General features: G+C 40.8%; 1 protein-coding gene and 1 non-coding gene across 10 annotated transcripts in view; one reads left to right on the forward strand and one right to left on the reverse strand.

Annotated features, from left to right (window-relative positions):
- Positions 1-26,722, forward strand: part of Immp2l (inner mitochondrial membrane peptidase subunit 2) — a 906,807-nt gene that overhangs the window by 310,070 nt on the left and 570,015 nt on the right. The gene's annotated exons all lie outside the window — the stretch shown is intronic.
- LOC120093461 (small nucleolar RNA SNORA17) lies at positions 18,781-18,913 on the reverse strand. The gene has a single exon (XR_015623622.1). It is a non-coding gene; the product is annotated as a small nucleolar RNA SNORA17 (small nucleolar RNA).

Here is a 26,722-nt window from a genome sequence, read left to right on the forward strand (position 1 = left end):
TGAATTTTAACAACTTTGGAGTTTTAGGCTCTTTTGTGAGTAATAAAAAGATTTTTTTGAGTGTGTTTGACTTATTTTCATGACCTACCTTTCTCCCAATGCAAATGGGTAGAAGCAACCATGTCCAATTAGCCACATGTGTATGTGTGTCCCAGTGCAGATCTCCTGTTCGTTCCTCTTAGAGCATAGCAGCCATTTATATCCATGGCTTTTATTTGTTCTCTTGTCTTGTAGAAGATAGGAATTTTCCATGAATTTAAGGGAGGAGAATTATTTTGTGTTTTCCCCCCAATATAATGGTAAAAATATTTCAACAGCAGACACTGTTCTTAATGAGGGGATTCCTGGCTTCTCTTCCCAAAGGCCGTCCAGACATCATTTCTGATAGATTGCTCTGGCCTTGGGCTAGGTTTCAGTGGAAGCAATGCAGAAATATCTACTTGTTGTTGAAATCAAAGCATGTCATGATGGTTCTCCAAAAATACAACTATAATAGGACAAAGTATTCATAATAGAAAATGTTCGGTTATCATCCCAATGTATCGATTTACCTGAATATTATTAATACCACTTCTGATTAACTTCAAAATAGGCTGCATGGAGCATTTTTGTAGATAGTGGATTCTATTTCCAAAACTCCTTTGTTGGATGCATCATTAGATATAAAAAAAGCATTTTATTTGATAAGCATGTCTTTGACATCTTTGACACATGTAGTGAGCATTAGCTTCTTATTGCTTGCCTGAGCTATTCGAAGTGGTCTGTCTCTGTCTTGTAGAGAATACAAGAGTAGCATTATTAAGTGTTTCTCCTCTGGTTTTCTTTATAGACAGGGCTTTTGTGGGCACATACATGCCTCGAGATTTTGTTTTAGCATCACCTTTTGGGACCGGATATGGTTTCATATAGAACTGGTTTCTGTGGCTACTGTTTTCCACTGGGGTCTGTAGAATCTGTAGAAGTAATCAGTGCTTAGAGACTCAGCCTAATAGGAGGCAAACATGGTCTGCAGTGTCCTGTTTCTTCTTTGCTTATTGATTTGTGTGTGTGTGTGTGTGTGTGTGTGTGTGTGTGTGTGTGTGATCTTTTGACTGGAGGCAGAAGTTTGTCGTCTTTTTTTTTTTTTTTTTGGTTCTTTTTTTTCGGAGCTGGGGACCGAACCCAGGGCCTTGTGCTTCCTAGGTAAGCGCTCTACCACTGAGCTAAATCCCCAGCCCCTAAGTTTGTCATCTTTTAAAGTAGTTATCTGAGCAATAAAAGAAACAAGCATGGAGGGATAAAGAAGCAGTGTTTAGGGTGATGAGAGCCATGAAAGGAATGTGCTGACTAGAATGTGTGGCTGCGTTTGGGAGCAGCCATTGGCGTGTGGCCTTACCTATGCTTGCAATGAGATCTGCGGCCATTGAATGACAGTTGTTAGCTCTTTTCACGGATTTTTCCTCCTTAGCATGTTCTTTGTGTTTACTCTTCTCTCACCTAAAATCCTTTTCTGTATCTAATTCCCTTGTATTTTCCCCAGGAATAGCATTCTCCAAACACCTCCACTCCCTACTGACATTCTCATCTTTTCTTATCTACTATGGTTTGTTTTGCACCATATACTCCCTACATTGCTCTCTTTATCTAAGCCATCATGCTGTTCTGTATTATTTCCACTTCCTTCCAGTTTATTTTCTCAAAGAATTCTAGAAGAATACAGTTGTTGACAACAGAAACTAAGTACCTCTGAATAATAACCTCCTTGAAAGATGAATCAAAGTTCAAAACTCATTAGCCCATGTTTTTTGCTATTTATGTTGATATTGATACAGTTAAAATTTATTACATAATAATGTCTTAGTTCTAATTATGTCATTAAAAAATAAAACTACGTATAATGTTTCCATTACAATGGCAAGTTGATCCTCCTTTACCAGAAAGTCAAAGAGTGTACCTTGGAGGTGGCTGAGTTGTGTAAGCGGTTGTGGCCCAATGAGTACCTATTTGCAAACTAACTGCTTAAGTGAGCGAGATTGCAGTGAGGTTGTTATAGAACAAGAAAGCACTGGAAACTCTGAGTATAGTTTGAGGCAAAGTCTTTTAATTTTTCCTTGTCCAAATGGAGACTATAGAGTATGAAGAATATATTTTTACCCAAGTTAACCTAGCTATTAATTGATATGGAGTTTATAATGTCCTTTCTCTGCCTCCAGTCTGTTTTCTGCCTTGATTGTATCTTACCACATTGGTCAAAAATTGAAGAAGTATTTTAATAATGTAGATTATTTTTGATATTATAAGTAAAAATAGGACTTGTTAAAGAACATATGCCATGCTGAATTGGAAACCACACTGATAACTTTTTAAATTTATCAGTTTTATTGCTTTAAACCTCTTTAGTGTGTCATAGACTTTGAATTTTTACTGATATATAATATCAAATTAGCTACTGCTTTTTAGAAAATACTGATTTATTGAATTATATGGATTTTGAATCTTAGCACCATTATTGTATATGTCTGCATATGATAGGCTTAGTAGAAGGCACATGGGCTGAAGGCTTGGTTCTCTTCTCTTGGCACTGAGAAGAGGTGACCAGATCATAAGCACAGTACTTTCATCAGGGGATTAATAAATGAATGTGCTGTTATGCTCAGTGATAGCCATGTCCCGTTGAAGGTTCTATATTGTTCCAGAACCCCCTGTCTCCCACACTCACCCACTTTTCCTGCATGGCCATCGTGGGCTATGCAGTATTGCTCTGTCACATGCTTTCTGCCATGTTGTTTTGCTCACATGGGGCTGTAAAACTATAGATTTTAGCCAACCACTCAGAGGCTGAGACCTCAGGACTGTTTGGTTTATCACATGTGATTTGTGATAGTGATTTAAAGTTGACTACTGCCTCGAACTCCTCATTATCAAGCATTAACAATTCTATTTCTAACATTATCAGTGACCTGGTGAGGAGTCATATAGTAGGAAGCTTTTATAGTTTTATTTATGTTTTCCTTACAGTTGTCCTAGCGACAAATGCTTGTCAAATTTCTAATTCTGTGTCAAACATTAGTGTCATTCTTGATGATGGGTACTTCCCCTTGAAGCAACAGTTTCATAGTATTAATTTTTGCAAAAGTATCTGCTTCAAGCCCCCCTTCAAATAATCATGACTCATTGATCGTTCCTTCAACTAAAATGAAGTTTTATGAGAAATGTGCCTGCTTATAATGGAAATAGCTATGCAGTTGCTGTTCCCTAAAACAAAGAGGCCTCCTCAGCGTTTGCTGAACTAGATAAAGTAAGGGCTCCAGTTGTCACAAGGTGAGAATGTTAGTAGGTGAAACCAGTAGTTTTGCTTTTGTTCATTCACCGGCTTTAATAATGTCTACAGCAGCAGAGAGCATTTTGACATCCATTTGTGCTGAGGCCTAAGTTTTTCGAAGGCTCTAGCAAGTCTTTCCTTGATGCTCTGCAAGATGATGTCTTAGTGTAATTGTGATGGCAACACCCTAGGGTCCACTGAGAGCACTGTCTGAACCCCTGCTTTAAGGAAAGCAGCAAATGATGGTGCCTGGATTTATATCCCCTTCTGCTAGTGCCAGGCTGATTTTTATATACAAATTGCAATCACCATTCTGATTACATCACGAACAAGTTTGAAAGATTAACTCCAAATACTTTGCTTCAACTTGCTCTGCTCCCACTTTTAATAAACTCCCTTTCTGATATGTCACTGTCTGTTCTTAGTCATTAGTGTGTTGTCATTTCCATGACAGAAGCGCCAAGTTGTGCACACAGTTTTCCAAGCCTACTAAATTAATTTTCCCTAATCAAACACTTTTCAGAGAATTTGGGGGGTTTTCATTTTACTGGTATGGTCTTCAGTTTACAAAGTGCCAGACCGTTGCCTACTAGTTGTCTGTGCACTTTCAGGAGTGTTCTCTTTTTCAGGTCATACCAGTCCTGTCAGGTGTCAGGAGAGTGTCATTATCTCTACATGAGTAAATGCAGGTTGAGAGTGAAGCCGGTTACAGGCCACACAGGAGGCATGTGAGTGACAGAGGAGCTGAAGTGCTCTGTTCTCTGTTTCTAGTTTCCTGAACTGGACAGCACTTTTTCTTTCTAAAATTTAAAAGAAAGTCCATATTTGCTCCACAGTCCATGCAGCAAAAATCTGTTCTTGTGTCCCATCATACCGCGCATCCCTACACAGCCTGTTTACTTACAAAAATACTGAGCAGTGAAGAAGCAGCAGCCACTCAAAAGGGTGTGGCGAAGGCTGTACATTGCCCAGGATTCTGTTATAACCACGAGGGTTGAGACTTTTTTAACCCAAATTAACATCAGTCAACCCAGATATGAAATGTTAGCTGCAAGAAGAATTGCAGCAAACACCTTAAAGCCAGTTAAGGCAAAACAACGCAGGGAAGGCAGATATACTGAGGAATTAAACACGTTAGGAAGGAGAGTTGACTGACTAATGTGTAATCATATGCTGGGATTAATAAAAGAAAAGGCTGAAACACATGCAGCAGATTAATGAAAGGGGTTTTAGAGAGTTTACCATAGCAAGGGCTGTTTGCGTATGGTAAAAATTAATTAAACATTGACATGTTCTATGTCACCATAGACCTTCATGCTCCAGAGGGTTGAAGTGAGCTTTCTAGTGTTCATTTAATTAGACTTTTAAACGTATTTTTTTCTTAGCGTTTTTAGAAACATTTTAAACTCTGAAAACTGCATTGAAAAATAACAAAGATGCATGCAGCCATCGTTCAGCTTCAACACATTTTAGCATTTTGGTGTCTGCTTCTTTTTGTAAAGTCATGAATTAAAACAAAGATAATTAAAGTTCCCTGCATACCCTTTCCCAAGGCTGTGCCTATCATGTGAGGAGTTAATTGTTAATTTACTGTCCATTAGTGCTCATTTTTATATTTTCAACATCAACTTGATGCTGTAAATATATATGAATGATATATATGAATTATCATATATATAGATGAATTATTGTTGATATATATGAACATTCATGAATCATAATGTTCAGTCTTAATTTGTGATTGTTTTCACCATTGCTTTTGCCGTTTTCGCGACTCTGATCCAGATGCACAGTGTATCTTCTGCACTGATTCGTGTATGTGTTCTACCCTGGCTATTTAGGTCCCTTCCATTATGTCTGTAAGGAATGATGTCTCCCCAGTCACTCTGTTAGTTATTTCAAAAGCACGTGGACAGCAGTTCCTTTGGGGTGAGCACCTACAGGTGGACTAAGTGGCTTCACTTTACTGAATACATCAAAACGTTCTCACCAATGTCTTCAGTATTTTATTTACTTTACAACGTGTAGTTCACTTTCAGGTCATCTCAACCAGCTGGGTATTGTTGGTTGTCAGTTTTCATCCACCTAAATATGCCTTTTGTATTGTTGTTGTTTATATTTTTCCTCTTTCTTCTCTAATGCTGCAGAAGCAGACAAGCTTTTTAAGTTCCTAATGTGTTTTTCCTCTGAGAACCATTCTTTTGTTTTACTTCCACTTTTCTGTTCAGTTGTTAAGCTGAAAAGTTGTTTCATAGGATGGATAGTGGTCATGTGATAATCATTGTTTTCATATGATGATAGTGGTCATGTGATAATCATTGTTTTCATATGATGATAGTGGTCATGTGATAATCATTGTTTTCATATGATGGATAGTGGTCATGTGATAATCATTGTTTTCATATGATGATAGTGGTCATGTGATAATCATTATTTTCATATAATGGATAGTGATCATGTAATAATCATTGTTTTCATATGATGGATAGTGGTCATGTGATAATCATTGTTTTCATATGATGATAGTGGTCATGTGATAATCATTGTTTTCATATGATGATAGTGGTCATGTGATAATCATTGTTTTCATATGATGGATAGTGGTCATGTGATAATCATTGTTTTTATATGATGGATAGTGGTCATGTGATAATCATTGTTTTCATATGATGATAGTGGTCATGTGATAATCGTTTTCATATAATGGATAGTGAGCATGTGATAATCATTGTTTTGAAATTAGACTATCTGTGGCTTATCTTACCTTTGCTCATTTACTTTTGCTCGTGTGTGTCATCCTAAAAAATAATTTCCGCATAGCAATGTCTTGCTTGTCTAGGCTCACTAGATGTGCAGTAGTTTTTATTGGTACAGGGATTTTTCACCTGGAAAAAGCTGCATTTTTCTATTTTTTGCTTTCGATATTTAAGCCAAATGAATCTGGAGTTTACATGACATTAAGTCAAACCTCAGATGCGCTGAGCTGTAGAAGGAGGCAGGGAGCATGCATTGTACTGACGTGAAGTGGGGATTGAGTTCTACTCTCCTTTACCCACCTCTGTTCGTCCGCTGTCCATGTCACTGCAGGTATTTTCTCTTCCATTTGACTGGTTACTCTAGCTGTCAGCCTCTGCTCTAGTGTCAAACCACCTTAATAGTGGTAGTTCCAGTGTTTAATAGGACAACACTTCACGTGCTGCACATTGTACTATAAAACCGTCTGGGTCACTCCAGGATTCTTACTCTGCCTATCAATTTCAGAGATGATTTTCGGCTGATGTGAGCCCTCCTTATTTGTATTTATTTTACCTTGTAACCCTTCAAATTTGCTGTCTCTATGGCACAGGTTTGTATTGTTGAATACCGCACAACTGTGTACAGGTAATGTTTTATATTTTTCCATAATGTGTTTACCTGTATATTCCTTGGCAACATATTTTTATTATATCTGTTGTGTATAGATTCTTTTTTTGCTAAAAAAAAGAAATTACTTCCAGAAATTATTTCTGTGATTGTCATTGACTGATCTTGAAATGTGCTGCTCTTTGAAGTCTTTTCCCCTAACATTTTGCTATAGATTATACTAGAATTTTCCTTTTGGTCTGTCATAACATCTATAGATAAGAGTACTGCTTTCAAAGTCACACAGCTTTGATGTTATTTAATACTCTTATGGTACGAGACCACAATCTTCAGTGCAATGTGGCTTGCAGCGGTGGAATAGACTTCTTTATCTTCTATGGCACTATGTCTGAAGTTTTAGTCATTTTGTTACATTTGTTTTGGTTCTGGAACAATATTTGGTCATATATTGGTATTGGTTAAACTTTGTGTCAACTTGTTTTACTCAGTTACCTGGTTGAACATTCTTTTTTATGTGTGTCAGCGAGGCTTTTCCTGGATGAGGTGTTTGTTTGAGTTTAGACACCAAATGACCCATCTGAGTGTGACTAGACATGATCTAATCTCTGAGGGCCTGAAAAGAGCAAAGGGAAGAGACTCTTTCCCTCTGCCATGTAGTAGAAACATGAGCCTTCTTCTCTCAGGATCCTCCTAGTTCTCAGGTGTTAGATTCTGACTAGCATCTCCACCACAACCTCATTCCCTCCCAGGGCTTTCGAACTACCGAATTGCTTCACTAGATCTCCAGCTTGCTTATACATATTGTGGAATTTACTCTAAAATTTGTTCTAAATCCCTACACCAGTGTTTTTAGTCTAACTAATATGCAAAGCAAAATTTAGCTTTATGTAAGTTGTAATACATATAACATAAATTATGAATAGAAGCTCACTTCTAATGTGAAGAGGAATTTCCCTTGTATTCCTGTTCTGCTTTAGCCTGATAGGAAGACATGTGGTGCGACAGGACTGACTGGGAAGGTATAATAGATATATACTGACATTCTTTAGAAGGAGCCAAAACTCCATCATATGCTGGAAACCATAGTTTCTTTTTTTTTCCTTTATTTACTTATTTATTTATTTTTGTTATTAACTTGAGTATTTCTTATTTACATTTCGAATGTTATTCCCTTTCCCGGTTTCCGGGCATACATCCCCCTAATCCCTCCCGCTCCCCTTCTTTATGGGTGTTCCCCTCCCCATCCTCCCCCCATTACTGCCCTCCCCCCAACAATTACATTCACTCGGGGTTCAGTCTTGGCAGGACCAAGGGCTTCCCCTTCCACTGGTGCTCTTACCATAGTTTAAGAGTTAGATTTCAGATTTATTATATGGAATTTCTTCCTTCTTAGGCATTATTGACTTGTGAGAAAATACATGAAAGTGTTATTTTCACTGGCTGAATCAGCCTCTAATTCCTGAAGAGTAACGCAGTTGGTTAATATTTATACTTTGTTTAACACCACTAAAGACTTGACCATAATTAGTTTTTGTTATAAGCAGTAAAATTTTGGTGATATTTATTACAGTTGAGCATAATTCAAGCAGACACTGGTTTTCAACATAGAATATTGATAACTAAGGTAAAATGTAAACATATTGCAAGTGATTTCATTATTTTATAAGAGAAGATAGCTTATGAAATCTTAGTAGACTATGTAAGACTAGAGTGTCTCTTATATATACAATCTATAATAATTCTTGATAGTACCTGGTTAATTTTAATGTTGACTTTATTTACAACTTTGGACTGGCAAAATTATACCTAAAAGCAACTTATGATGCATAAGGCATTTATCTGAAATTTAGGGAGGGTCCTGGGCCCTACCTCTACACCTTCTAGCTAATTAACACAAAATACCTTAAATATATTTGTGAAAGATATTGGGATTTTATTGTGGTTTGGACAGTATTTCAGATTAAAGTTTTTCAGTTCTCTGACACTTCAAAGTAGAGAAATTGGAAACGGTTTGTGATGGTTCTCAGATGAGTAATCAAGTATATACCAGTAGTTAAGTTAGGAAGTCAGCAACATGGCATTTTCTTCTCTTGCCAGACACTCACCATTCCCTTCAGTAGTCTCATGTCCACTCTGCCCCACACATGCTAGTTTTATTAGCTTAACATAAATGTCTTTAATTTGTGTAGATAGTTTAGGTTGTAGAGCATTCATATTTTATTAGTTTTAAATTTTAAACAGAATCTGGGATTTAAAACATTATTCTTTTGTATTAGAAGAGACACCTTTTCTGTTTCCAAGACATATTACACTTCAGTAACTGATTTTTGTCAATACTCGGTTTTCATAAATAATTTTCATCGTCGTTGCAACCTCAGGGAGCAACACTGACATATAAACATTAGCACATTGGCCTAACAACTAGTCTTCCTGAAATAGTTTATCAGAAACCACTGCGCCAGTAACTGAGAGCCCTTTGAATCTCCTATGCTTTGCGTAGGTTAATAGAAGATCTTCAGGAAGTAGAGATTATGCTGGGCTAATGAAAGTGTCTCAGCTCCTGCTTGAGCAGATGTCCTGGGACACTTCTGTGGTTCTGTTTACGACCATACAAAGAGCATTAAAAACATTTCTCGGTTGCCTCTCGGTTCAGCTCTCTTTAACATTGAACTTATAAAAATATGTCGTAAGTTTGCACCTCTATCTCTCTATCTATATAACAAATATATCATCCTGTAGCAGAGGCACAGGCCTTCTTGATTTGAACCCCATTCTGGGAAGATGTTTATTTTCCTAAGAAATGTGACATTTATAAGGATTGAATAGCTTGTAAACCTGGGCGCAGGACTTGGTCTGACGTATAATGTGTTCCCAGGCCTGGCTGTTTAAGAGGCAGAGCAATGAGTTAGGGTTCAGCTTGGAACTGCGCTCTATTGTGGCATTACTTACTAGGATCGTAGATAGTACACGCAATATCACACAAGGATAGCAATGAATAACAAGAGGGAAAAGGCTTTCATTTGCATTTAGGATTCAAAGTCTGTTCCCTCAAAAGTTCTTTGAGGTTTACTATGTATTAAAGTGCGCACATAAACGTTGAACTCCATCCAGCTCAAGGCAGAGCTTTAACTTCGGAAAACTGTTATATCCAATTGTTTTTATTAAAACTACAATTTCAGAGACATTTAGAAGAGGTGATTGCTAATAGCTTTTCTTCCCACTTTTGTTCACAGTGGTTTTTCTCTAGCCTTCAGTATGAGTATACATGGTATATGAGATCCAATTTTATTCTTTATAACAGGGGAAACTTTTAAAGGGGATAGGCTGGTGAGGTGGTACCTCACTGCAGCACAGCGAAAATGGTAACCTGTGCACTGTGCCCTGGTTAACTCACTCCTCTTTCCTCCCTCTACAATAGGATCTCCCTTGATCTCTGCTCTCTGCAGTCTGTTTTGAACACTAGGAATGGGTTTATTTTGTCTAAGGTAAATGCTATCTTTTCTGTTCTGACTGTGGAAAGTGTTGGGTGACTTCATGTTGATACAATCACTATTAGGAGTTGTATTCCTGGTGCCTCTTAGAAGGCCCTACTTTACTGTACCTTGAAAGTTTCCAAAAGTGATCTTTTTCTCATTAGACTGCCATCCTAACATCAAAAAGAAGCTAGCTTTAGAACAAAGGCTGTCTGTAGTTGGCAGAAAATAACATTCCTCACCTTGATAGCTATTACATGTACCCACACAAAGGAAAATGTAAGTGTGAGTCTCTGTGTGTGTGTGTGTGTGTGTGTGTGTGTGTGTGTGTGAAAGAGGGGGGGAAGAGAGGGAGAGGGAGAGAGAGAAGAGAGAAAGAGAGAGAACATAGGAGAATATTTTAAATAATATGTTTATGTTTTTCAGAAAAATTATTATTTGAAACAGGGTCTTACTCTATAGACCAGGGTGGTCTCAGACTCAGAGATCCACCTGCCTCTGCCTCCCAAATGCTGAGATTTAAAGTATAAGCCACCATGCCTGGCTTACAAAGAGGAAACCAGGCTGCCACTTGGGGTTTCATTTTAAATATTTATACAAAGCAAGTCATCTGCATCCGAGTGACAAAACAGCTTTTTGTCTATTCCTCCACTGGTCAGATATCCTCACTTTTCCTATAAAAAGTTTTCAGAACGATGATATGAAGCCATAAAGTCAAGCCTTCTGAAGTTGAATGGTTTATTGCCTGAAATGATCCTCCTTTGATTATATAGTTTTCGGAAATTTGCATTTTTATTGCCTTAGATGATAGAATTCAACGTCTCATCATTTGCTCAAAAGTTGTTAGAGTCTGAGAAACTATTTTCTTATAAATTTCAGTTTATTAGAAATTACGTCCCAGAGATTAAATTTCAAAGCTGGTGTGGAACATAGGTTGGTCAGAGAGAAGAGAGAAAATACACATGCAGTTTCCCCGTTATTCCACATCCGCAGGAAAAATCTGAAACAATATCCTTCATGAAAGAACATCTCAAGGAACGTGTGCCTGGGACTCCTGAGAGGAGGGTGAGATGACAAAATTGGTGATGTGTGACACTGTAGTGGCATGACAGAGAAGGTAATTACAGTACAGCACCTGCAGTGATATGAAGGTGAACGGGAATTGTCTAAGACCCAGTCAAATGCTTTTGTGAAAGAGTGAGAGACACTGGGAAGGAGATGTTATTTTAGCTGCATATTCTGGCCACTCATGACTTAACTGGTATGAATTTCAAGAGGACAATAAAGGAGAAATTATAGTGATCAAGATAGGAAATGATTAAGGGATGGGAGAAAATTTCAGCTGAGAGGGAATGGGAAGATTAAGTAAGGAGTCTAACAAGCTGCCTGACAAGTTGATGAGCACATTTACAGAAGAGAAATGCAGAAGGAACAAAAGACTGACTTCAACAATCCTGAGCCAGTGCCAGGTTTCTATTCGGAAGGATGAAAGTCGAATTTGAGCCATGGAGGTTCTAAAGAAAGGTGAGAAGGAGTGTTTTGCCATGGTTTCCTTCTGAGGCATCACTGAATATTGACAGACGTTTCTCCTTTGTGTATCTATTTGCAAAGGGTTCAGTGCTTTGTTTTGTAATCTTTCTTTACTGTTGAAGAAAATGAGAAGAAAATGGAGGGAAGGAAGAATGCGTGTTACTTGGAAGTTAGACTAGAGTGCTTCAGTGTTTTGCCTATTGTGTGCAGTAAATGTATCTCTCAAACACAAGGGCCATCTCATGAGTTCTAAGTAGTACTGAGTAGTTCTAAGTAGTAGGCAGACTGACCACGCCAGGGATGCAGTGGCAGGGTTTGAAGGCTGAAATCCAAGTCTAGTTCTGTGGTTTACCAGCTTGCTAATTTAGATTAAGACACTGAGCTTTGGGTAGAAGAACACACGAGGGCATCTCCAGGAAGTGTGACACAAGAAATGAACCTTTCTTTCCCACTGATAGATATACATGTTCCGAGGGGAGACATCTACACCACTTTGCACTAACTGTGAGCATGACCACCATGGCGATCCAAGACTGCAGCAAAGTGATGCCTAAGCGTCCAAGCAAGTTAGTACCAAGCTGACAGCGGTGCTCGGCCTGTCGGAATGCGAGAAGCCTGGTTTAGCAGAATTTCTACTTGTTTCTCCTTTTGTTTGTGCTTCTAAGGGGAAGAATGCAATTTGTATTTTTCAGTGATGTCTCCACCTAACGCATATAAATAATCCATCCCCCACAACCCTCCTTGAGCAGGCACTACTCACAAAATATGTTTCTGCTCCTGTGGATATGACTCAGATATATAGTGAGTAAAGGACAGTGTGCCTGCTACTAACTGGATTTTAAGTGTTGGACAGTACAGGGGCCATACAATACTCTCTAATTTAATTTAGCGAGATTGAAAACCTTACTTACACATTTGGGGAAATTATTGCTCAATCAGGTTAAGTAATGCACAGGAATCATAAAAAGGGAAGTACTACTGGTTTCTTTTTGTTTTTTATTAATTATTTATTTACATTTCAAATGTTGTCTGCCTTCCTGGTCCTCCTCCATGAGTCCCCCACCCCATCCCCTCTCGCCTTCGCCTGTAAGAGGGTGCACAGCCACCTACCCACCCAATGCCACCTCACTTCTATCATCCCCCTTCTCTGGGGTTTCAAGCCTCCACAGGACCAAGCGCGTGAGGCCAGACAAGGTAGTCCTCTGCTACATATGTAATGGGGACCACAGACCAGCCCATGTATGCCCTTTGGTTGGTGGTTTAGTCTATGGAAACTGTGAGGGCCTGGTTAGTTGATATGGTTGTTCTTCCTGTAGAGTCGCCATCCCCTTCTGCTCCTTCAGTCCTTCCCCTGTCTCTTCCATAGGGGTTCCTGAGCTCAGTCCAATTGTTGGCTGTGATTATCTGCATCTTTATCAGTCAGGTGCTGGTAGAGACCCTCAGAGGACAGCCATGCTATGCTTCTGTCTGCCAGCACAACATGGCATCAGCAATAGTGTCTGGGTTCAGTGCCTGCCTGTGCATGGGATAGATGCCAAGTTGGGGCAGTCTCTGGATGGCCTTTCTTTCAGTCTCTGCTCCATTTTCATCCCTGCATTTCCTTTTGACAAGAACAATTCTAGGTCAAAAATTGTGGGATGGGTGGGTGGCCCCATCCCTCAACTGGGTGCCAGGTCTATCTACTGGAGGTGGTCTCCTCAGGTTCCTTTCCCCCTCTGTTGGACATTTTGGCTAAGGTCATCCCTGTTGGGTCCTGGGATCCTCTCATATTCTTGATGTCTGGGGCTTTATGGAGTTACCCCTCCCATTTTCCATCCCACACTGCTGCATATTTCTATTCATTCTCCTGGTCCTCTGGGCTTCTCTCCTTTTTCCCCCCATACCTGACCTTGCCCTCATTTTTCTCTCCCTGTCCTCTCTCCCACCCAGTTCCTTATCTCCCTCCCATGATTCTTTTGTTCCTCCTAAATGGGACTGAAGCATCCACAGTTGGGCCTTCCTTCTTGTTAAGTTTCATATGGTTGTGAGTTTTATCACAGGCATTCTGAACTTTTTGGCTAATATCCACTTATCAGTGAGTACCATGGATGTCCTTTGGGGTCTGGGTTACCTCACAGAGGGTGATATTTTCTAGTTCCATGCATTTGCCTGCAAAACTCATGATGTCTCTGTCTTTAATAGCAGAGTAGTACTCCATTATACTGCTTTCATTTTATTTTTAGTGAGTTCTTACACAATGCACCTAGTCCCATGTTTCCTACGGAGTTTCTAAATTACCAACCAAACCAAATACCTTGGGAGTAGATTGTGGATATTCAATAGAGAAAGGTGATGACAGTTTAAAAAATTCTTTCTCCAAAATAAAATTATTCCCTACTGCTTGAAACCTAAGAAGTGCTTAATAAACACTATTGTCAGGGGCCATCAGACTGATCAACACTTTACTAGAATCACTGCCCATTTCCCACTTCATGCCAGCTTGTATATAAAGCGAGAAGAAAATATGGGGAGAAAGGTGATCCAACAGCCACAGCGTATTTACCCGAGGGATGTCTAAGTGACTTAGGTGGTCTACTGTATGTGCCCTTGGATATTAACCCAGTCGGGATAGAACTATGTTCAAAGCACTTAGACTAGTTTCCTCTAGGATTTTAGTGGCTCCCTGAAAGAAATGTCTATAAGAGGACAACTGCTTTGCCTAAAAATGGAGTTTTCAGGTTGCTGGAAGTAAAGGTTTGGGACCTGTATTTATTTTCATTCAAACTTTGATGTTGGCCCGAGGCTTTCAGGTTATCTCATGCTCTTCTTAGAGAGCAGTGGAGTGTGACTTCTACCACCCGCAGCCCGCAGCTCACACACTTGCCTGCAGCTCCAGCTGCAGGGGATGTGATGCCCTTTTCTCACACAATTTGCACATAATAAAAACCTGAAAGTGTATGTATAAAAGCCTTGTGATGTCTCTTCACATACTGTTTTCCTTCATGACAGTGGTCTCTTTCCCCCTTTGATACTAGGACTTGTATCCCAGAGGCCTATACAGGCTAAGCACATACTCCACCACTGACTTCTACCGCACTTCCCTCACAGTGCCCTTCAACTTTCGACTTAGTCTGTGTACTTTTGACTTTTTCGTTTGTTTGTCTAAATATCTTCTATTTTATAGTGTTTTTCAGAAAGCCCAGGTTTAAAAAAATCTAAAGTGAGAAGAAGTTGAAGAATTCACTTCACCTTAAAAATATGATTTCTAGTTTCCCCTTCGGAAATGTTTGTCCATAGGTTTTTGACTAGTCAGAAGTCATTTTTAGCCTTGGGCCATGAGTTGGCTGTTAATGGAATGCCTGTGGTGATTGTATTCACAGATAATTATGCCCAGTTTTCAGATGAGTTGAAAGGAGTGAATATGTTCCAATACAGCCATGGCAGACATCAAAGTTTCTCTTGGTTTCTCTTTCCTCTTCTGGTCTGTTCCATTCCAACCCTGGCTCTCAGGAGCCCAGCAACTGGGAGTGCATCGTTTTGCACACCTCTATACAGCCATTTTAGAAGGTATTTGTAGATCAGAAACACACATCAAACAAACTAGTTCAGCTAAGCACCTTAAAGCACAGAATTGGGGAGTGTGGAGGACTTGGAAAAGGGACCGGGTGCCCCAGTCCCAGTGCCACTGCCATTCTTCCCAGAGACCCTTCTTTGTTTCTCAGCTATGCTCCCCTGTGCATTTTTCCCTCCTACATGTGCACATTCTGAATAAAGACAGTGACCTTCTCCCAGTGAATATTTATAAAATCTCAAGGGGGATAAAGTCCATTGACTTTCATCCTCCGGCCCATATTTGGAGCAGTCACTGTGGACAGAGGCTCAAGGATCTTTATTTGGCTCTGTCCTCAGCAGATTTGAGTGTAGAGACAGAAAATCTTTCAGTACACATGAAGTCAGAGGGTAGTGCCCCTAAGAATTCTGCAGGAAGGATGCAGGATCTTGGGCAATAACCAGGGCCAAAGGGATGAAGGGTATAGGATGAGGGCTGGACCATCCTGTTCAGCTTCTCCTGGCCTCCTCCTTCACTTTTAGCCTTGTTCTCATTTCTCAAACCAGTCTCCACCCAGAGTACTAGTTTTATTTTATTATAGTTGAGCCATTAGCATAATTTTGTTTGCCTTCATGTTTATTAAACTTTTGTATTTTTATGTTGGCAGAAACAACACAATTAAACAAAAGCTGCTTACTTTCTAAAGGAAAATTTATGCCATATCATTTTACGAAGTGGAATTAACTTCCTGGTGCCGAGTTCTCAAAGTCATCACTGTAATGTTTCGGTGAGGGAGGAAGTGGGGGACTGGGAATGAAAATGAATGTGAAATGAGTGTGGTCAGGCAGATGGAGATAAAAACCTGAGGATGCAAACGGTTTGGGTCATTGTTAGTTGTGGTTTCCATTGCTGTAAAAAAGACACCAGGCCTGTGGCAGCTCTTATAAAGGAAAAACATTTAACTGGGGCTGACTCACAGTTCAGGAGTTCAGTCCATTCTCACCATGGCAGGAAGCATGGTGACATGCAGGCAGGCATGGTCCTGGAGAGGAGCTGCGAGTTCTATATCCCACTCTGCAGACAGCAGGAAGAGAGAGCCACTGGATCTGGCTCCAATCTGGGCATTTGGAACTCTAAAGCCCACCCCCAGTGATACAGTCCCTCCTACAAGACCACACCTGCTCCAACAGAAGTACACCTAAGCATTTAAATGTGAGTCTATGGGGCCATTTTTATTCAAACCACCATCATCTCTTTATCATTAGCCTATGTTGGTTCATAATGTGGAATGGAGGAGAGCAAGATTTACCAGGGTTTCAGTGTTCTTCTTCTTCTTCTTTTGACTTTTTATTAGTTCTTTATGAATTTCATAGCATGCACCCTAAGCTCACTCATCTCCCCTCCTACCCACACTCCACCCACCCTTTTAGTTCCCTCCCCAAAGGGGGAAAATCCATTGTGAAAGCTGTAGTGTGTCACACAGTGTGTCTCAGAGTTTAACCTTTTGTCCACATTTCTTTGCTTGGAATGTTCATTGCAATGAGTCCTTGGTCTCTTATGAAGCCTCTGCTACACTAGCAATACTGCAACCTCCTGGGACTCCTCTTAGATATTCTGGTGATGCCCTGTGTAATGGAGAGCCTACAGTTTTCTATTAGTAGAATTTGGCCTTTTACCCATTCCAATAATTCATCAATGGGGTAGATATTGGGGCAGGCATATCTGAAAGCTCTGGATCTGGACCTCAGAGGTATCTAAGCTTTGTAAGCCTGCCAGCTCTCCCACACTCACAGCACACGGGCAAGGTCTCCTGCCCTCCCCCAGCTCATCCCCACCCACACCACAAGGACTAGCACTACTGTGCTGGTCTGCTCTCCTGAGTACTGCAGCAGTCAAGGGGCTTGGGAAATTCTCCTGCTCTCACGTCCTTGGGGGTGGTTCATCCACGACCCCCATGACCAGGGCTAGTTCTACGTGCTAGCTAGTTCAGGAGCAGGGACCACTTTCCTGAGAGGTGCACTTGACGAGGGACAGTTCTCCCACTAACATAACCCTGGTGGTGAAGGACAAGGGAGGGGAGAAGAACATCTCTCTTTCACTGAAGCACTGCACAGCAGACAAGAGGCAGGGCCAACTCACACTCATCTGTGCCACAGCTACCAAGGTCAGCTCTCCTGTGCTGCCCAGGTGAGGTACAGAGCCAACTGTTCTGCTTTCATAACCCTGGCAGGTGTTAAGGGCAAAGTGGAAGGGAGTGTATCACTCACTCACACCAGCACGGATACCACAATGGAGCAGAACAGAAGCAGGATCTGCTGTCCTGTTATACCTGCAGCTCATTACACAACCCGCTATACAGGGTTATCTATACTAAGGTGCAGGGCCAGCTCTCCCGAATACTGCAGCCGGTCGGAGGCAGGGACAACTCTCTTGCCTGCTGTAGGTGCCAAGGGGCAAGGGTTGGGGAGGGCACCTCTCCCTTGCCCACACAGCCACATGGTCGACAAGTTGTAGGGCCAACTCTCCCACACTCATATCTTCGGGACCTGCTCACCTGCGCCCCATCATCAGGGTCAGCTCTGCTGTGCTACCCAGGATCATTGAAGGGCCCATTCTCCCGAGTGCTGCAGCTGGGGAGGGGCAGGGCCAGCTCTCTTGCTCTCATGACCCTAAGGTACCTGCAGCAGGTGATGAGTGGTAAGCAGGGAGGAGACTATTTCTCTCTTGTCTATGCTACCGCACCAGAGACAAGTGAAAGGACCAGGTCTTTGACACAGGGATGGCTTACCTCAAAACTCCTGCAATGTGTGGGATCACTCTTTCACATACTGTTGCTGTCTAGGGGTGGGATCCTCTCTTTTACTCACACTCCCCAGGGCCAGCTCTTCATGATCCCCAGGATAGGGGTGGGCAGTTCTGCGTAGCCCTCACACATCAATATTCCCCTAGATTGCAGCCCAAACCAAGGACATCTGCCTGGACTTGGGTGGCAACAGCCCCTGCAGCTGCAGGGCCATAGACCCAGACATGGCCCCCAGTGGCAGCATACACCAGGACTGCATCATGATCCCAAGTGGCATCATCAGCTACTCACGTCAGGTTGTTCCTCACTACCCTTGAGTCTCCAGTTTTGCCTCTCTTCATTCTGCCCATATCCTTCTGTTTCTCTTTCTCTTCAATTTCTCCACCACTTACTTGTTCCTTCTAGTAACCCCAGGGTGTCAGGGTGTCTGGGTGTCTGCGCTCTCTTAGGAGTGGTTTCAGGAGTGCTATGCCTCACCCATGAATGATAGCACCATGCAGGGGTCATTTTGGGCATGGTCTTACCGCCTAAGCCTGCACAGCACTGGACTGTTGGTCATTTGAAGCCAACTCCCTATGCGGGCCCCATGGAGCCAGACTGGTAGTCTTCTTGGAGTTGCCCCTTCAAGGCCCCCATGTGAGGCCTTCTGCCTTAGAGTAAATCCTGCCGGGGTCCCTCAATCCCAGGTAGGTTTGTTTCACCTCTGTCTCTCTCCTCCACGAGGGCCTGTGAGGCTGTGCTGGACCAGTGGTCTTTTAGGCTTGCTTTCTTCAGGGACTGTCAGGTCAGGAGTGTGAGATCAATCAGATGCTCACAGGTCAGAACACTGAGTGTAGACACAGCCTCTCTCCTCTCTGCTACCTCTTGGTGCACATGTGACACGGCAGCCACGCCTGCGATTCGCCTAGGGCAGGGGTTCCAGTTTTCCTAATCTCATGGTTTGAACATTCTACTTCTATTTGTACAAGTTCTCGCCATGTTTTATGCCTTCTACTTATTAAACATGTCTTTGCAGCCCTCTCTCTGTGGGATTGACCTAGACCCACTGCTGACGTTTGTTTTCTCTCCCCACTCCTGATTTGACTTCTGCTTGCTCATTTTATATCCATGTACTCTTCCTGACTCCTCTCTCTATTTTCCTTTTTCACCTCCTTTTCTCCACCCCACCCCCCAAGCCCACCCCATGGATTGTTCTGCTAACAATGTGCTAAACGTTTTTCAACCTGTATTCATCCACACCCCTACCCCTGATCTCATCATCTTCGTTTTCAGCTTTCCTTTTTTAGCCTCTTCTGGTTTTAGTTTTATTTTATGTTTGCTGCAGATGCAGTCGCTCCATCTCATGGATGCCTCATAGAACTTCTGTTCGGTTTCACTTGTTGTGGCTTGACCTCATTTACTTAGGAGTAAAGCCTCGAAGTAACCATGTTTCCTTTGCTGTTTCCCTCTTCTAATCTTTATCCACCTTGCTGGCAGGATGGGGCCTGGAGCTTCAGAACCTTTAGTCATTGGCTTTTCCTGATACACATCAGGTTCATCTGTGCCCGTTCTCTTGTGTTTACACGTCAGCTTTTGAGGTGGATCCAGGTCACATCAGAAAATGTACCAAAGGAGTTATTTTGTAGTTAAAATCCTGCTGTATATTGTTAATCAGGTGGACATGCTCTTTAGAGTCTCATTTAACCAGCTGTGTGTTTGAAGAAGACATTTGCTCTTACGGGCTGAATTAGCCATGTTCTAGCAGGGGAGGAGGGCATCTTATCTCCAGACAAGTGGTAATTATTTACCTAGCTAAGCAATTTTGTTGACTGAATATATCTAAACGTTTGGCATCGAGGCTAAGAAATACTTTAGGCTTTGTTTATGTGTGAATAAATTGAAAATTAATACGCATTTTGCCACTTTTATTAGTGGAAACCACACATTCATTTTTAAATATAAGTTCAATTAATGAAAATTACTTTCAAATTTCTGAAGAAATAAATAAATTGTGCTTTTTTTGTTTCATCACTACACTGTCATAAATGGTCTTAAACTATAAACATGGAGCCAGCACCCATGGAAGTAATGTAATGAATGTTTCAAGCCTTCGTACATAAGCTGCCTCCCAGGATAATTAGATGATTATAATGGTGCTTGCTTTGAGATAGCTAATTAAAAAAATCTATTGCTCGTAAGTCTAATTATTTGAGTAATGATAACATATTAGCAACTGGGAAGCTTCAGCTATAGCCAGCCTCATTGAAGAAAAAGGAGTAAATATGTTAATGACATTTTTTTTTACAAAGACCCAAAGGATGGCACTAGAGTGCTTTTCATTTTCTTCTGTGTTCTGTGTTCAGTTCCCTTTCATGTGAACTGTGAACCACTCACTTGTGTATCATTCATCCAGCTCCACTCTCACTTGTTTAGAGACCTCTCCCTTTGGCAGAAGGGAGCTAATTTTCTAGCACTTCTCCACCCTTTGTGGGCCTCTGAAAGAAGGCTTACCTAATTAGTCTTCATAGCTTTAACAAACATTTCATAACCTGCCAGGAAAATGTCAGTTCTCTGGGCCAGAGCATAATCAAATGAGTAAGTATCAGAGTAGTTATTAATTAAGGGCTGGCTTTGATTTTAGAATTCCAACCAATACTAAGCTCTGCATGTGAGAGACAAAAATCCTTCTTGCTTCATCATTACCTTATTAAAATATCAAATATGATGGTAGCAGTGAAATGTTTACCTTCTCTCCTCTTCTTAGAGACTCTTGTTCTAATCCCAGCACATTTGATGAGGTCACAGAAGATGTTTTGCTCTGAGTCTTTGAGTCATACAGACAATGTGAAACCTTACAATGGATTCTGAAGCCATCGTTTCTTTATAAGGGGGTGGAGTATGTAACAGTTAGGTCGTGGAGACCAGTGCTTGTTTGTTAAGGATTCTTCTGACCTGGGGCAACAGGTAGAGTGCAAATGGTTGCTTTAAACTGTGCAAGCCATATTTGAAATACGTGGCAATCATCAAGTCAGTATATCAATGTCAAGCATTTAGTGAGCTCTTTCTTTGTTACAGAAACAGTATGGAGTGCCCTGTGTCCATTGCTTCAATTCTTGTGAGCCTTTGATGTCCGTTAGTAAACCGACCCATATAGACTACCTTGGTAGAGACTGGGCTGAGCTATGTAATTGTGTCAGGCCAGGATCATAGTCAGAATTGCTTTCCTCTCACACTCAGGATCCCCTCTAAGTATTGGTGATGAGACTCTCAGTTCAGTTCCACCCAGAGCAGGGATTGTCTCACTGTGTGCTTCCGATGGCCCATCCTAAGTAAGGAGGCTCGGTCTGCGGAGTCGGGGTGGGGGCTATGCAGAGAGATTTGCATTATGTAACCTCTCCCAAAGAAGAGAGTTGTAGCCCCAGTGTTAAACCTTTGGATCTTAAAAAAATTACAAAGTTTTTCTTGAACAAAAATTACATTTTATACAACTTAAGAATGGTTGTGTTGGGCTGGAGAGATGGCTCAGCTGTTAAAGGCTAGGCTCATAACCAAAAATATAAGAGTGGTTGTGTTGAAATTACTGATATTTTATTTTATTTTATTTTATTTTATTTTATTTTATGTACTCATTTGCAGCATTTGCTTGGTGTGCTCATCTGGATCCCAAAAATAACAACACCTAAGGAAAAATAATCTCTCTCAGTGAGCCTCATTGTTTGTCATGCTTTTTATTCTGTTCCGTTTTATGGTTTTCTTGCTTAAGAGATGAGAGTGAGCTATATTCTCACTTTAAAAACCTCAGATCAGAGTCAACTTACTGGGTCAGTATACCCCAAAAGGGGTGTAAATGCACTTTGGATGCTGACTTTGTGGAACTAATAATAAGGCGGTAAAATTGCCTGCCTTTCAGTGGCTTTGATCTGCAAAGCTAAGTGGGGCAGCAAAGAGGAATATTAAAATAAGCACACCGCCGTTTTCTCAGGGTGGACACAGAGGAGGCAGGCTTCACTTGTAGCATGCAGCATCTGCTCTTACAAGAAGGATGCACCAAAATACCTTTGCTGTTCACTCACAGTGAGCTGAGGCCTGGAGGAATGTGTACCCTTATCCTCCCCCTCCCCCAAATCCGTGGTTGTGTAAGAATAAGATGTTTGTAGATTTAAAGCAAGTGGGTGTGCCTTTGGGAAGGTGCACTGTGTACTGTCTCAAGTTGGGCTGTACATGAAGGCCTGGCATGGAGTTAGTGGACTAGCACAGGAAGTTGAGGCCTCCTGTCATTTTCACCATGCTGGTTCTGTAATATGGCTTGACTTTGCCCCAGCTGGTCTCTTTCCACTGTGAATCAAATAAGCCCTCTTTCCACAACTTCAGCTTCTTCTGGGGCCTCTTCTGTGCAATTGCGTAGGACTATACGCAGGAGGACTACACTCAGTAGGACTACACTCAGTAGGACTACACTCAGCACCAGAGCAACAGTAGCAGAGACCGGAAATGAGACTGCCTACGGTCTCCGATTTGATTTTCTTTCACCTGTGTAAAACTCCTATGCTTTTTGTGACTTACTACTTAATGTCTGCATGTGGGCATGTGTGCGTATGTTTGTTTGCATGTGTCCTTGTGCATATGTGTGCCTGTGTGTGTGTATATGCACGCACGTGAGTGGTCACATGTGCACAAGTGCACTTGTGTGTGTATGTGTGTGAGTGTGTGCTTGAAATGGCTAGTTTTCAAGTTTTCTTGTAAATCAAATTAAAACTAGTGGGTGACCTGTGGGTGACTGGTTAGACTTTGGCCTATAATAGCCCAGAGTCTGCAGCAGGCCCCACCTCCCACCTGCTAGGAGCTGTTAGCTTGGCTCTGAAACAACTCCATAGAACACATATGGGTGTGGCAAAGTGGATATGGCAAATAAAGCATCCCTGCAGGGAACAGTAGTCACACAAGTGAACAAGCACACTTTGAAGGGCAAGACTCGTGTGATACACGCCATGGTCTGAATGTGTCCTCCAGTTACACGTTGAAACCTAATTGCTGGTGAATGGTGTTAAGCAGAGACTGACGTCCGGTCTGACTGGAGACTACATGAATGAGATTAATGGCCTCCAAAATAGAGTGGCCTGGGCTTTGTTGGAGCCTTCAGCCTTTCGCAGGTTTCCCCTTTCTTATTTTAACTTTCTTCACCTCCGACCTCCTTCTTGCACTTCAGGGTAGAGCAGGAAGCATCTTACCAGGCATCACATGACTACACCTCAGTGTCAGACCTAGAGCCCCTACCAGGATGAGAGATGTTTTAGTTATCTTCCCAGCACTGGTGTTTTTAATTATAGAAGTGGGAACAAACTAAGACAATGGATAAGGTCTGATTTACTTCTGAAAATATTTCACTCTTTCTACAGTATAATCATACCCTAGTCAGATCTCCAAGTCTGCCTACAATAATGTTAAAATGAAAACCAAGACAAGGAAAGGCTTTATTTTTTTTTTTTAAGCGCGGACATGGATACTTAGTTATTTTAGTTCAAATGGTTTGAAAATTTTCTTTGTGTCTCTGTCTCTCTCCGTCTCTCTGTCTCTGTCTCTGTCTCTCTCTGAGTGTGTGTGTGTGCGCTCATGTGTGTGTGCTTGTATGTGCATGTGTGTGCGTGCGCACACATGAGCTCACACATGCCAGGTGTGTGTATGTTTGAGTGTGTGCACGTGTATGGCTGTGTATATGTACATGTACATGTGTGTCCATTTTGTATTAGGAGGCCAAAGGACAAGGGTGAATGGGTGTCATTTCTGGCAATGTAAAAATAATATTATTTTAAGTTTATTTTCTGTGTATGGGTACTTTGACTGTATATGTCTGTGTACCATGTGTGTGGACTGTCTACTGAGCAGTCTGGTATACCCTGGGAGTGGAATTACAGATATTTTGAGGGATAAATAGGTGGTGGGAATTGGACAAGCATCCTCTGGAAACCCAGCCACACAGCCTTTTTTTTGTAATTTGGATTCTGGAGGTCAATCTGAGGTCCTCATGTTTCAAGGCAGGCACTTTACTGACTGAGCTGGCTTCCCAGACTTAGGCATGGTCATTTTTAATGCTTTTTTTTCCTTTGTTCCCTTCCTCCCTCCCTCCTTTCTTTTGGTAAGGGTGTGTAGAAAGTTTATAATGAGAGGACATTTAAAAGTCAATGCTCCTGAAGCTTTGTTCATTCTTACAGCGTTGCACCTCAGCAGACTGCCCAGCGAAAGTGTGGGCAACACGCACACAGCCACACCAGCGTGGGAGGACCCTCAGTACTCATCCACAGAGACTTGGAAAAAACTGGAGTGGTCTAACAGGCTTTTTAAAAATTAAAACTGCTTTCTCAACAAGCCATTAGGGCGTTTACTCAGAAGCTCCACTGAAGGCTTCTGTCCTCATGCACTCGGATTTTATAGGGACCACTTAATAGCGCTGTGGTTATTTGCTTTTATGGCCCCTCTTCTGTTTCGAGAGGATTTCTTCAAAGATGGAAACCTTGCTTTAATCTTGTGCTTTTCTTCCTTGCCTTGTTCCTGGCCCACAGAGGTACTCAGAAGTCTTCTGTTTAATAAATATCTGGTTCCTTTTATATGCCCCCCTCTCTTTTTTCTCATGTGGCTTTTGTTTGCTTAGTTTCTTATTTTAAATTTTTTTTTAACATTTTATTTTTTTCTCTTTCAGGGCACTAAATCAGGTGTCTTTCTGGAAGGCAGTAGTCATCACATAGTAATTTAGTGTGAGAAAAAAATAGAACCAATTTAAATTACTTCTTTATTGTACCAAGATATTCAACATGTATATTTTTTTATTATTTCTGCAATTAAATTACAAATGTCTCTGAATATTCTGATACATATTCCATAAAACAATTAAGCGTGATGTGCTATTTTTTTACATTCTTTTAGCAACCAGGCCTATGGAAGACATTAAAATCATATAAGATAATTTCATTTAGAAGGAAAATAACATCAGTTTATATAATTCTGACTTAATTTGTTTTTTTCCTGAAGTGGTTGTAGCAATTAATCCTGGGGTTATGGAGATCTGAATGTAACATTTTCTGCTTTGATCCTTAGTTATTTAAATCCTCCAAATGCTATAGTCTTAATCCTTAATATGGGAAGAGTGAAATGTACAGTTCGGGCTGAAGGCTAAGTGACTTCTCTGAAAGTAACATGGTCAGCTCTGAAAATCCCTCAAGCATGTAGCTGTTGGTCCAAATTCAGTCTTTAGAAGCTAAACAATGACAATAATGTGGATTACTTTCAATATGTAGATGTATAGAAATTTCATCATCCTAATACTTTCATAGTATTATATACAAGTTTTAGGTATTTCTAGATACTACATCATCAAATAAGTATAATTGAATATACAACACGCATAAAAGTGAAAAGGAATACTGTATTATGATCAAAGAGGTTTTGGGGGTATGCTGCAGTACAGAAGAGATTATAGTCTCCATGGTTTACTACAAACTAAAAAAAACCCTAAGATTATTGTTTTATGCCTTAAGGTTCATATCGTAATTTATTTTTATCAGAAGGGAATTGCAACTTGCATTTTAAAGGTAGATGCCTCTCCAGAGGCATTTGCATCAGTGAGCACCAAGGGCTTTGAAAGTATTTTCAAAGCTACTCACAGCAGGATTTGTCTCAAGTCACTGAAAAAAATTCTTGAACAGGACATGATAATTCCTCATCCACTAGAGAAATGGTATTATTTTAGAACAGTGTTTTAAAATGCAGATCCTATAAAAGGTGATAGATGGTTTTTTTCAAGTGAGATTTATTTTCTTTCTGAGTGTGGTTTGTGCTGCTTCAACTTTAAGAGCATGACTGATCTGTGAGTCTGGGCCACTCAGCAGTTCCAGAGTGAGGTCTTTTGTACTTTTAAAGCAGCCATTTTAAACCTCCTCCTGCCTAAGGTCATACAAGGGCAACTGTCATAATGGTCTCAGGACCTGGAGACCATTCCCGGGAGTGTACTAGTAGGTTTCAGTGGTTTTTCTTAAATGTTTTGCGATTCCTTTTGTCGTGTTAGATTGCTTTCCCACTGACTATACTGCACACTTGTTTTAAAATTGTTCTTTGTATCAAACCTATATTTCTCAGTTTTTGAAATGTAAGGTAGAGAACCAGAGCAAAATATTTTACCAACCATCTGCCTGAGACACAGGCAGGCTAAATGGCACTATGAGTCTAATTCCTTTAGTTTATTTGTTCCACTAGATTTAATTAAAATGGTTTCTTTTGTATATAATCCTGCCTACTCTTTCCCAAACATTCTATCTTTACAAAAGAAAAGCAAAACATTTACTTTGTATTTTGTGTCTTTTATTTAAATAATACTTTCCCTGAATAATTGTATTCTTCGTGTTTTTTTTTTTTTACATTTTTTTTTCAAACTGCCTCTGGCTTTTCTAATGCATTGTGTATTTTTCTTGTTTATTGGTCCCCACCTTTTATGGTATAATAGAGCTCCCACAAGAGCAGTACTCACATCTGTTTGGTTTATGGTGGTTCCAAGTGCCTTCAAGAGTGGCTGAGACTTACTCTGTGTTTCATAAATATTCACTGGATGAATAAGGTAAAGTAAAACAAAATGACTTGTTTAGCGATATTATACTTTCTGTGGAATCATTTCTTTCAAGAACCAATTTATCTCAAATGGAATCTATGCTCTTTTGCATGCCAGGCCTTTCATATTTCTGATATTAGCATCTGAATGG

The sequence above is a fragment of the Rattus norvegicus genome, chromosome 6 (genome assembly GCF_021556685.1).
Source record: "Rattus norvegicus strain SHRSP/BbbUtx chromosome 6, alternate assembly SHRSP_T2T, whole genome shotgun sequence".
Classification (NCBI taxonomy): Eukaryota; Metazoa; Chordata; class Mammalia; order Rodentia; family Muridae; genus Rattus; species Rattus norvegicus.